Consider the following 13849-nt stretch of genomic DNA (forward strand, 5'->3'; position numbering starts at 1 on the left):
AGGAGAGAAGGGAAGGCCTAAAATAAACCGTCTGCCTTGCTTATTGCAGTTATGAGTTTTATCTAATAAGTGCTGAAACGGGCAGATAATCAGTTCACCGTGAGAGGAGCTGGACTTCAGTCTGTGAGGCAGAGCACAAGAACAGGTCACTGATTACTAATCAGGCCAGGAGTTAGACCACCATTCTGTATCAGCCCACTCATGTTCTAGGTGTTTTATTATGAAGCACACACATAGATGTTCTGGTAAAGTTCTTGCTTTTGAAATCATCCTCCATCAGACTAATGTTCAACTATGACGCCGCCTCCATCTCCTGAAACACTTTACTCATAATTAGTCATCATCCTTATACATTAAACTGCTTTAAAGGGCAATAAGTCTTTACATTAGTGTGATATATGCAGCCAAAAGCTTGAGAACAGTGGATCAAATGATCATTGACTGGAGGAGTGATCAAACCAGCAGCGCAGGGAATCACTGCAGGCTACTGCTGCATCGTGTAATCAGGTGATACATATATCAGTTTAGATAAACCATTAAAATTAGCATATCATGGAAATATATTTCCTCCTTTCAATTCTAAATTAACTTATTCATTTTGAAAATGGAATTGCAAAATTAATAGAATTTTTAATCACCGACTCTGGAGTTCCTCTTTAGCCTACTTTAGCTCTCTGCAGCCTGCATGGACCCTCTTCAGTGTCGTTTCCAGCAGCAGAGAAGAACCAAAAACCAAGTTAGGTACTAGCTGATGCACATAATGGAGGATTTAGCAGCTAAAGAGCAGCTAAAGTATTTTTGTTGGTGGAGGCCAAATCATAGTGAATATTCGACTTATCAGATGGGCACAAACGCACCTCCAAACAGATGCTATTGTTCTTTTGTGTCTGCTGGATGTGGAAAACACTCAATAATATACAAATATAATATGTCAAATGTCAGTGGCATTTTGTCACAAAAGTGAGATTAATGCAACTTGAATTCCAACTGTGTTTGACTTTACTTTGAAGCCACAAAGCTGTATGTATGTATATCAATTGAACATTAGTATAACTGAAAAATGAAAAGACTACAGTTATTTCAGTGGTCCACTCCAGACTGAATTGAAAAGGGAAAACCCTTTTTTCACAAAGAGAATAATTCACTGCAGCCACGTTTCTGTGGCATTTTATTAGCTGAACATGTACACCTATGCACTCTATTTCCTCCGTGGGCTCCTGCGCTCCATGTCTGCTCTGCTAACCGGATTAGCCTCGGTGCAGGAGCCTGCTGATGAATAGCCAGCAGTAGGTGTTAGGTAACGTGTCGGGGTAGAGCGGGTCCCGGGCATCCATCATGATCACCAGTGCCCGGGGAGGTCTGCTCTGGACGCTGATGCTCAGCTGGGTGGCACTCAGCTGTGGAGGGGTGGGCTGGCAGACATTGTGAAAGTGGAAGGAGACACGGTCTTTTACTCATGCCCTGACAAAAAAATAAAATGTGAGGGGCTTTTTATTCTAAAGCTTCCAGGTACTGGGTTGCCTTTCTAAAGCAGTGCCCAGATTTCTACGCAAATTCATAATTCTTGTGAATTTATAGAGCCCAAAAGGCTTGTTGCATACAGTGTGCATGCAGCCACAGGTGATGGTCCGTGCAGGCAGACTGACTGACCTCGCTGCATATAGGGCACATTGCTTCCTGCATTGCCACTGAACGTTGCCGCTGGATGTAAATAATGACATGCGGAATTGTCCAATTTGGATTTAATTCTTCGGGTAAGCTGGGCTGTGTATCCTGTGCACGTCATGTACAGGGCACACAGCAGGTCACATGTGGCAGCCTCATCATATGTTGCTTAGAGCCCCAGCAGCCAAACAAGTCTTATAAATTGATTAGACACAAATGGATTCAGGATTATGTACACAGGATGCAGTATTAGCTAAATAAGAAAGGCCTACATGTATATTTTGATACATGGCCCCTCTATGGCTAGTTCGTGCTTTGGTATTCCCTTCTTGGTAGTCTGTGTATTCCTCCAGCAGAGGAATGACTGGACCACATGCACTTTGTGGTAAATTCAGACCTGACAGTGTCCAGTCGTACCTGCATCACATACTGCAGCAATACTGTAATAACACAACCACGCACCAAAGGAATGTTTGGCCAAAGGCAGCGCCGCTGTGAGTTTGTCCTCAAACAAGGATAGCGACAGTGTTGGGAGGCTCAGCTGACGTGAAGCTGGGCCTGAGCGATAGGCTCCATCAATACCGTGTCTAATGTCTTGTCTGTGCGGCGGGCCAACTGCTTCGCAGGTTTGTCCCTTCGCAAAATAAAGGGTTGGGATAAACAGGGAAACCACCACGCTTTACTGCTCAAGCTTCAAATTCTGAGACCTCAAAACGCTGTGAACTGCTCTCTTTGTTGCTGATAAAGGACGTGGATGCACTGGCAGTTTTACTGATCTAGGTGGAAGAGGGAAAATAGCTGATAACCATGAATTTAAAGTAAAGTAGAATGTGACATTACAGAGGAGGGGGATGTGGTGTCCAGAAAAACCCTTTAATTAATTAATTTAATTTATTTCACAGAAGAAGTACTTGTTTTTTTTGCTTTCTAAACCCTAGAGCACAGGTGTAACTAAAAACAATAAAGGCTGATTTTTGCTGGTGGAGACCAAAACGGAGCTACTGTACAAAGAGAGTTATTGAGTGACTTACATTTGTCAGGGGGACAGTAACACAACTGTGAGCTTTAGCTTGCTGTGGAGAACTGGTGGATCTGACATAATAATATATTATTATTTTCAACTAGGGTCCTTGTGTTATGTCAAAATGTCTGTTGTGAAAAAAGTCTAATGTTCTGCAACTGCAATAGTTTGACATCACTGTGGTGAACACCATGAATTATCTCAGTCAGGCAGGTAAAAGAACATTTGCTTGTTTTAAGGTAAGATAAGATCAAATAACATAAGATATAACTTTACTGATCCCACGGCAGGGAAATTATGTTGTTACAGGCAGCAGTAACAGCAAGAATAAAGAACAAATAGACAATAAAAAGGGAATACAAAATAAAAATCAACAATATATATATAAAGATGGCCCAGTTTCCCAATGGATTTTTTATTAAATGCATATGGTAGGATATGGGTGATAAAATAAAGTGTTTTGTACCACTAGAAAATATATAACACAGTAGAAATAATATATAAGCACAGTAAAAAGGTATAATATTGCAGGTGATTTTTGCATGAATGTAGTGGATATTAGCAAAATAAACCTCTACAAAACTAAAACTATCCACAAATTAGTCGCAGCCTGACTCTCTGCTTGGCATAAACATGACAGTGCAAGAACATACCAAGAGATTGAGAAGTTTATATAAGGCCCTCTGAGCACGTCTTGAGCTCCCTTATTATCAGTGATATACAGCAGGCGTGACTGCAAATCTTTGTCTTCATCACTCAAGAGAACCTCTGGTCCTGGCCATAATAAGCAGCCACCTTCCTCCCGCGGACCTGATTCTGTTTATTCTCACCCATTCACAGATTTATTGAGTCAATTTCCTAGCTCACATAAACGCTGAGGCGCCGGCTGCCTGACACTTCACCTCTGCAGAGCTTTTAGACACGAGCTATTTCTGGAGCCGATGGCGAAACTCGCCAGAGGTGTTAAGGTGTGAAACTGCGGTGCAAAACTTCCTCTTCGGCCTCCTGAGAATAGATCTCACAACACACGAAAATCAGCAATTTCTGAGTATATTCAAGTACCGTCTGCCACATTCATCTAGATGAGCTAAAAGAAATGAAACAGCCTTTCCACATCCGCTCCCTCCGCTCTAATCCTGGATCACCGCTTTTCTTTTGCATCTCGTCTCATCTTTTTGAGGTTTATTTTTAACCAAGTATGGCTTGGAATAGCTCGCATCCTGAAATGGAAATTTGGGATGAACACAATGGGAACTTGGCTCCCTCGCTGTCCCCCCCAGAGGGAATAAGTGACTCATGTAACTTCAGCAGGAGTGACAGCAGCCCCACCAAAATACGAGAGAACGAAGAAGGGCCGAGAGAAAGAGAACAAACGTGAACCAAACAATAAAAACTCTGATTTATGTTCATCTCCAAACATCACACACTGTATGTGCATCTTTGATCTTACTTTTTTTCCCCCCACTTTTCATTATGCAATTGTCGTTCCTGCAGTGATGAAAAGCACATGGCCTTTGCTTACATGTTCCATTATAAAGTAATAACTTCAGGCCTAGTCCAAATCTAGCCGACGAGCGGGGCCATTAATCAAACCGTTACACCCACAAGGGTTTCCTCCAGCTATAGAAAGAGAAAATATATCTCTCTATAAACAGACATGACCGTTCACAGTGTTTCTATCCAATCAGGGCTTAGAAATGTGACGCAGAGAAGGATCAGTGTATTTGTAAAAGTTAGCTTTTTATCAGTAACCAAGCAGCAGTTATTGATTGGGCTATAAAACAAGCTGAAAAGTCAACATGTGTTATATTATTACCTTATTAAGTAGTTGTGAATGGCGCAATGGCAAACAGTCTGTGTACACATCAAACATGAAGAAAGGGAATTAGCTGCCATTGAGAACAATGAAGTCAGGTCCTCAGGGTTTATGCACAGATTTGGCGTGTCCAGCAACCTAAGGAGCTCACAGTCTATGTATAATTAAAACTTACATGTGGTGGGATCAGATCCCAGTATATCAACAATGAACTAAAAGTAGGCCATGAAATAAAGAAATAAAGGATGTTGTGTCACACTGGTCAAAAGTGGCCAAAAAAGTCAATTAACACGAGTTTAACTGAAGAAATAAACTAAACAAAATCCAAGACTTTCTTTTTGGTGTCTACAGGGGTGCACTGTGGTTAGCTGGACCTCCTGGCTGCAGCCCTGCAGCAACATTAGCAGAGTTTTTTTATTACCACCCAAATCTGGCTGTTCTAGTGCTATCCCCTTTAACTTTGTGTGTCTGCTCTTTGGTGCTGAGCAGGTACAGCTGCCTGCCGCTGCTGGAGGCAATGCTAATGATCGCAGTAAGACTTAGAAGTAAATCTGCAAGTTGAGAAACCAAAACATCGAGCTGAAAGACTCTAAAACAGGAGAAACTGAAGAGAAGTACAGAGTTGAGTGATAATTTCTGCTGGTTCGCCCCCATAGGCAACAGGGTTCAGATTACACACTGTCATTTGATCGTTTGCAGTGCGTAATGTGTTGATTAGTGCAGCTTTAAGTCATAAGCAGGGAGCTAATGTGTCTAAGCAGGTGATTTTAGCTTTGAGTCAATTCAAAGTGAAGCACAATTCCAACAAAGCCGTCAATCTTTTGATGTGCTGATGAGGATATACTGTACAAATAATGCCTTCCAGACGTTTAGCAGCAAAGACAGTTTCCACTTTGCCTCATTTCCCACCAATCCTACAATTCCTCCACCATGCACACATCAAGACTCAGGACTGAACCAGCCCTGCGTGCTACATCACATCTACTTCCCACATCATTTAAAAGAGCTCTGCAAATAAACATCTCTGATCCGATGCGGTGAAGACAAAGAGAAAAGGCCCCTTGAGATATTTCCACTGCTAAGCAGGCCAGATTGCAGAACGAGGAGTGAGACCAGGGGAGAGAAGACAGAGGCCTTATATAGTCAGAACAAACTCATCCTCCTGCTCAGGTAGCCAACAAGTCAGGATGCTGACCTCTTGAAAGCTTACTGATAAGCCACCAGAACTGATGAACAATTTTAGAAGATATGAGGAAAAAATGTCAGGAATCCTGAGCTCAGAGAGGAAAAGCACGGGGAAGAACGTAAGAACCCTGATGTTTATGTGTGCAAAGTTGTGTAAGAGAGAAAGAATCTGATCAGGAAAAGGTGAAAAAGCAGCCAAGAGCGCAGGAGGCAGAAGACTGAAGATGCAAACACACATAATGCAAGAAAAAAACTGACCAGTCAACAAGCCAAATCCTTTCCCTTAGCTGACCCGGCCAATCACAATAGTCCACTCTCAAAAACTGGGGTCAGAGGTGAGGATTTCCTGTCTTTAGCTTTCAAGCTCAGTCCCCAAATTCCTGGAACCGGTTCAGATTCAGCCCACAAGTCCCATGACCTCCTTGGGACTGGTGCCGCGAAATGCTGGACTGTGGGATCTGCACCAACTTTTTTTTTTTTTTTTTTTTTTTCAAAGTGACGCCGTGTGTTTATTTATATTAGCCTCCGTGGGCGGCGACGGTGACACGTGAAAAATCGTCGGCGGGGGAGGGGCTGTCGACGTGTGAAATTTGACATGTTCTGTCTGGCGCTGCTTTAATGAAGCTGTGCCACCGGTGGAGAAATAGTTTGGACGCAAATGAAGGGAAAACAAGGCTGACTCGACTTGCTCGCCAGGACTTGAGACAGCAGTCCTCTTAGGTTGTGTTTTCTTTTTTTTTTTTACATGCCAGCACCACTTTTCCTCCAGTGCGATGTGAAAGTCTTACTCAGAAGGAATTAAACTGGGATTGTTCCATCATGTAGTCAGTTATAGTGACAGGTCTGTTCAGATAACACACATTGTGTATGTGTCGGGGCACTTCGCCTCACATCAGTCCAGTAACACTCACATACAGTGCTATTCCTCCTCCTTGAGAAAGCGTAAAACTCTCCTCGCTTCATCACTCTCCCTCACACAGGAAGCTTCGAAACACACACACACACACAGGAAACTCTAGCTAGGATAGTTGTGGTTGTGGTCTGGCAGCCCCCATCCTTGTTCGAGTATCGTACTCACCCCATGGCTGCGAATCCCTCTGGCTCTGCCGGGCAACCTCGGCTGCTTCAACATACGCCCTCATGCACATGCAGTGATGGAGTCTAACGAGGGGGTTTCCTCTTCTGGTTTCTCTCCTCTGTTTTTACCCCCCACCCTCCTGTGGCTTTAGCGGGATCCTTTTTTGGAACTGGAGGAGAGAGAGAAAATAAAAGAGCATTAGAAAGTCAGTAAGGGAAGCAGAGACGGGATCATAATAATTGCTCCCCATGTTGCACACCAGGGACCTCACCAGCCTCCAGTGATACACCAGTCTCCTCCAATCATCCCTCTTTTCCCTCCCTCCTTCTTCTCCTGCTGTCCTGCTTGGAGACTGTGCAGGCCTGCAGGGAGGCTGTCTGGACCGGGACACTCCTATTTCCCCGCCATCTTTCACTCATTCTCCTCATTTCACATTAAAACCTTTTGGATACTACATGACTTTAGCACGCTTGCTTGATTTTTCCAGGAATGATCACACAGCGCTGGCTGATCAAAACTCAAGGATCAGTCTGTATTTGAACTCTGCCAACAGCTTAACTGGACTCACACTGCATCCTGGGAGCTGTGGTGGCAAACCCTCAGGGCCGGAATGGAAAACAAATCAGCTCCATTGGGAATTTTCTTCAGCTTTCCAGATAAATTAGATCTTTTAAAACACACACTTCCATTTTGAGAAGTTACTGAATGTACTCATCTCCCGCGTAGTTCCACAAGGTTCAGTCTCAGGTCCTGTTTGATTCTCCTCACATATACATCTCCTATATCTGCTATGGTGCAGTAACATCAGAGCTTGGAACAGCAAGCACAGTTAGAAAGCTTGTTAGCTTAGCTGCTAACAGGATAGTAAGTCCACATAGTTTTTGCACCATTGACTCCAGTGTCATAACTGTCTACAAACCATGTCTGTTTTATGGAGCAGTTTACACTCCGGAGACAGAGGAGGGTTAGATAAAAGCTGATGGTGCAGCACAGCTAACAAGCTACGGTAGCTCTCCTGCTTCTCAAACATCAGCACTGTCGAACTTGATACCAATCTTAATATTGATTAATATTGATACCTATTGGTTAACCAAACACATGTGTATGTTAAAGGTCACTAACATTGAACTAATCACATAAAATGTGAGCAAATCTACTTTACCCTGGTGAGTTAATCTACCACCGCCTGCTTTAAGCCCCTGCTTAATTTTGACTTGAGAATGAAAATTTTGGATGGTTTAAATCTTTATAGCGAGATGAGAGTAAAACAGAGGTCCTCATCTTTGGACTTACAGACTGTTGCAACCCCCCAGCCAACATTATTGGGCCTCTGTCTTTGAATATAAATACCCACGCAAAGAATTTAGGTGTCATCTTTGATTTTGGTTTAAAGTTTGGGAAGCAAATCAACTCCATTGGTGGCGCTCCCTTCCTCCACCTCATATCTACTGCTTGATTCAAACCATTGTCATTTAAGGATTCAGAGACTTGAGTGTGGGCTTTTATTTACTTTCCTTTAATGCTCTCTATTAAAGAACAACAGTCAGCATTAGCTAGCACTGGTAGCAGAAGCGAGCAGGTGAAGGACAGAATTAATCCAAATCTTTTCTGTTTATTTTTAGAGCACTGCGTTAAATGGCTCCAGTTTATATTTCTGATCTCCTCGGCGTCAATTCTACCTCCAGGCCCCCTCAGATCTCTTCACCAATCACTGGTCTTCATTCCATACTCCTGATTAATATCTAAGGATGACACAGCATTTTCCACTGTTGCACCAGACTGTGGGATAGCCTGTCCGTCAGTGTTAGATCTTCTCCCTCCAGTGATATCTTTAAAACTTCACTGTCGCTTTTTGAAAATCATATGTGACACGATTCCCTGTACAGTATGCAAATATATCAACATATTGTTCAACATATTCTTTTTAAATGTGCTTAATATATTGCTTTGACTTACATTCAGTCTACTGCATCAACTGCAAACCAAGAGATGTGATTCCTGAGCTGTGTGCCCTATTTTTTTTGCAAACCGGTGCAGCCTAATCAAAAGGCAAGGTGGTTTAAAACCTGCCAGTAAATCATTTAGTGCGCTCCCAAATTAAGATGTAGTGTTCTGCCAGGTCTGCAGGTCTTAAAAACTAGTCAGCAAAGCACAGGGGACAGCAGGCTGGAGGAAGAACAAAGCCACAGCGCCTATTGGCTGAAAGTTATATAAAGGTGAAAATGAGTTTCATAACTGCTACATTATAATGTTATGTGTGTAATAGTAGAAGCACCTGTAATGACATTTTAAGATGTTTATTCATGTGTATTTCCAACTATTATAGCTTCTCCTATATTTCATTAAGAACAATGAATGATGAATCAAGTGAGTTTGTGAAAAATGTGAAAATATGTGAAAATGTGATGAATCCACAGGGAATTATCACGCACCTCTGCAGTTCCCCTCAGCTCTGCAGATATTTTTAGCATCTTTCAGTTCATTGGTTTGGTTTTCCAGCCCAACTAAAGAGCCAGATATTGTAGAAGTAGAGTTGGTAGAAGACAAAATTGAACTGTTTGCTAAAGCTTAAGCCAACTTGAAAGATGCCGTGTTTATAGCTTGTTTCTACTGCCCCCAAGTGGCCAAAGAATCAATTACTGTAGGTTTAATTACAAAAAAAGATGTTTCTCTGCTTGATTATCTTGGTAACCTACTCATCCAAATCTGATGTTAACTAGAGTCAAACTGAAATGAAGTTAAAGAGAACAGGACTGAATGTCCAGAGACCATCACTACCTTGTGTGTACGCTGCTGCAGAGACTCATCAGGACAGCTCACAGTGTCTGTCTTTCCTATCGAACAGGTCCTGTGACAGGCAGACAGCACAAAGCAGACCGTGTGTGTGTGTGTGGGTGTGTGGGTGGGTGTGTTTGCATGTGCATTTCTCTGAGTGTGTAATGGAGTGGCAGGGTGTGTTTACGTGTCACTGCAAACATCTATTCCTGCTTTCAAGTTCCTAAATATGTGTGTCCGTCCACAGGTATGTGTGTGTGTGTGTGTGTGTGTGTGTGTGTGTGTGTGTGTGTGTGGCCACCTGCAGCGATGGGTGGATGCATTCTGCCTTTGTTCCGAGCAGATTAAAGCAGCTGCTTCAAAGGTCAGTGTGGGTTCAGACCTGTTTTATGCAGTCTACGGTTCAGACAGGAAACACTTTCAGACAGGACGGCAATCGAGCCCACGACCAACTCTTTCAGCTCGGCTCTTTTCAGCCTTTTCACAAAACACCGCAGGGATAAAGCAGCTGGTCTCTTTGGCCTGTCCTGTATAATAACCTGTATTGAACCGCTTCAAACGCTGAAGGTGTGATGTGTCATTTGAAGTGTCCCTGTCTCATCTCTTTTGATTGGATCAGATTCTGATTGCTATCAAATATTTCCTCCTCTTAAGGATAGTTTTAATAATTATGATTGCACATTTTATTGAAAATCAGTATGATCCTTCATCACCCTTCATCTCAAAAAAAGATGAAAGACTTATAAACATCTCATCAGAGTACTGAAGAATAACTCATGTTATATTTTATCACATCTGTACTTTAAAGTCAAGTGCAGATTTTTTCCAGCCTATACTCACACACCTGCTGAGGGTTAAACTCTGGACCACCTGCACAGATCAGCATGTAACTAGCTCTTCTACAGATTGCAGAAACCAAAGTACAGGATAAATTGAAATTTGGACCAAATGATGACATTAGTTAAGATAAGATAAGACAAGATAAAACATTATTAATCCCAAACCGGGGTAATCAAATTGTTACACACAGCAGAAATAAAACAGAGACATAGGAAGATCAAAAGAGTCAATAAAAAGGGATGCAGAATAAGAAATCAACTATATACAGGTATATGTACATTATATACAGGAGTATGAGAAAAATGTGATGTGAAAGTCAGAGGAGCACCACAGTTATACAGTCCACCTTAAAAGTTGCACAAACACCTGTACCAAATGTCATGCCGATCCATGCAGTAGTAGTAGATATTTCAGTCCGGGCCAAAGCGGAGGACCTCGACAGACCAATCAACAGACGACTACTGTCCCCCCTAGAGCCATTCTGAACAATAAGCCACTACATTTCTGCTTCTCTTGTTTCCTGTCATCTCACTGTCCAATAAAGGCAGAAAATGTCCCCCAAAATAATGACGTATTACTGTTTGGTTTTTTTTTTTTTTTTTTTTTTTTACAGGAATTAGTGAGGCTTGCACCAACAAGTTTTGAAGAATACTGTCACGGCTCGGATGGCAGAGGCTCAGGTGCAGATGAAGAACTCAGTACACAGATAAGGTATATAAGAATTTATTTACAAAATGTGAATACAACAAACCCCAGAGTGCTAAATACAATAAACAGTGACGTGAGACCAGCAACCAAACTATTCTTAGCAGAAATAATTTCACAATACAATGACTAGTCCGAATGGCGATAACCCTGGACGGGAACATATAACTCAAGAGAAACAAGACTGGTAAAGAAACATAAAATGCTGAACACAGGAACACAACAAAGGAACTAGGGAACGCTATCAAATAACTGGGAACAACTAAGGCTACCAACAACTAACAGAACAGGACCAACGAGAGAAAGGGTTTACTGAAGGTGGCTGTGGGATAGGTTTGGACGGAGTGGCTGGAGGTGAGACTGACGGCAGCGGGTAGGTGTAGCAGAGGAAGAGGGTCGACTGGAGAATGAGCTGGAGAGTTGGAGAGGCCGAGTTGTCAGGAATCCGAGGTGCATGAGGCAGAAGGCAGCGGGGGTGATCCAGACTACGGCAGAGCAAAAGAAAGCAGAATTACATTCAAGCACAACAAGCAAAAGAGCAAACTGACTACTTTCGAGGAGCTGGTAATAAACTGACGGAGTGTAGTTTACAGTCCGGATTGAGGCCGGTATTTATGGCAGAGGGAGAACAATGGAGCAGGGGTAGACCACGCCCCGCCACAGGTGAGTAGAGTTACTAATTGGCAGATTCACCGCACCTGTCTGAGCCTCACACACCAGCCTGCACACGCCCACCTGAGGAAGGAGTGTGAGAGGAAGAGGGAGAGATAGGAGGGAAAGGGGAGAGGGATTGCCACTAGGAGAGGGCAGAGGTGGAGGGCGTGACAAATACAAATTTATGTCAGGCTACAAGGTTTTTGTGCTTTTTTAATATACCAAGTTGACTACTTTGCTTTTTAAAAAAAGCTTTAGATGCTTTAATTATTTGGCTTGCATGTGTTGGATTTCATCATTTCTGTCATGTTTTATTGCATTATTAAGCTCCGTTTTGTAGCTTCATCAGACACTATATGCTAGTGAAAGTATTTTGTTATTAATGTGATTAGAAAAAACACTTGACAACCTACAGCCATAAAATAACCAAAGAATCAGATTTGATATGATGTAAATCAATAATAATATACAAGTATATAATCATATTAGAATGATCAATTAATTCTAATCATTAAATTATATTATACAGGTTTATTCCATATATCTATCTACAATCTGAATTATGATATACTATTTATGTAATCAGATCCTCTCTCTGCGGCGTGCACCCAGCACGCTGAATGGCTGCAGGCAGCATCATTTCCTGTTAAGGTTTCGGCGTGCTCGGCCTTGGCCAGTCCAAACACCGGAGTTTATTCTGAGATACAAACGCAGCTGGACGCTGCGCTATCGATGCATCAGACTGTGCCAAGAGAGCCGTGGTTCACGCTGACCACACGAGATTAGATTAGTATAAGTCTGCAGAGTGTGGAATGTGACAGGAAATTAAACATGCTAGCGTAAAATAAAGTCACTAAAATAACTCCAAAAACCACGATCAGACACAAACTATTAGACAAGCAACGTCTGGACTGTGTAACATGTCACTGGCTACTCGGATAAAGTAAATATCGCCAAGGGAAAAGAGGGATCCAATAATATCAAATACCTTTTTCTCATTGTACAAATTTCAGAGCTCTGACAAGCCAATTGCTCTTTTTAATGGGAAATCTGAGTCACTGGATCAAATGGAGTTATTTACAAGCTCAGCTGAAAGGACTGGTGTGCAGGTTCACAGAAAAGCCAGTGTTTGTTATAATAACTAATGATACACATTGCAGTTTTTATCATGTATGGATGACACCCATCTCCAGGATTTAGGCTTTTATTTGACCTTTATGTAATGAATTGAACTCATATGTTAGGATGTGTGCATCAAAAAACCATTCAACATGTTATGTTTGGTGACCAATACAGTGTTTCCTTTGTTTCTGTGCAAATACACAAAGTTAGCAGCAGGGCTCAAGCATACACTGTGTTGAACATGGACGTATTCTCCATGAGCCATAGCATAGCATCAGCAGTTGCCGCGTTCTTGACTGCAGAGCCACACTGCAGGTGTGATGCCAGGTGAACAGGTCACAGTGTTTAGTGTATGGATACTTGCAGTCTCTTTTCACACGCCCCTTCCTCGCCCGCATTAAACCCTTCCGCTCCGCTCTACTGTTTTTGAATGTGAATTCATTGGAGCATTTTATCTTATATCTCATTAGATTTATTCCCCTGTTTTCTGTCTGTCTGGGCTCATTTCCAATTCATAGAGAGGAAGGCTGACAGATGCAGATCTCTGCCTGCTTAGCATTTGAATCACGTATCAGTGCTCCGCTTTTTTAAACGCTCTGTTGGCCTTTCGTCCCTTTCTGTCCGAATTTCCTGCTTTCGTCTCCTTCCAGATTTTTTGCTTTTATCTCTCTTGGTGTCTTTTTTTTTAATTATTGTTTTTCTCTTCATTGAATTGCTGAGTTCATGATTCGGTTGATTTCCCAAAAACTTGAAGCAGTTCCAGGTAGGTGTCACAGTTTGATTTCGGTAACTTCATTCCAAGTGGCCATTGGTTTGACTGCCCATGTGCCTCTCACCTCACACAAATGATAGAGACTTGTGACTTGTGTTTTCTTCCAGTTTGGAACCTTTCACAACATTTAAAGATCTTAAAATTGCAGATATGCACCTGTTGAGACACAAGACAGCAACACACTAGCAAGAACTCATGCCGCCATCAAAATAAAAG

Source organism: Chelmon rostratus, chromosome 23 (assembly GCF_017976325.1).
Source record: "Chelmon rostratus isolate fCheRos1 chromosome 23, fCheRos1.pri, whole genome shotgun sequence".
Taxonomy (NCBI): domain Eukaryota; kingdom Metazoa; phylum Chordata; class Actinopteri; order Chaetodontiformes; family Chaetodontidae; genus Chelmon; species Chelmon rostratus.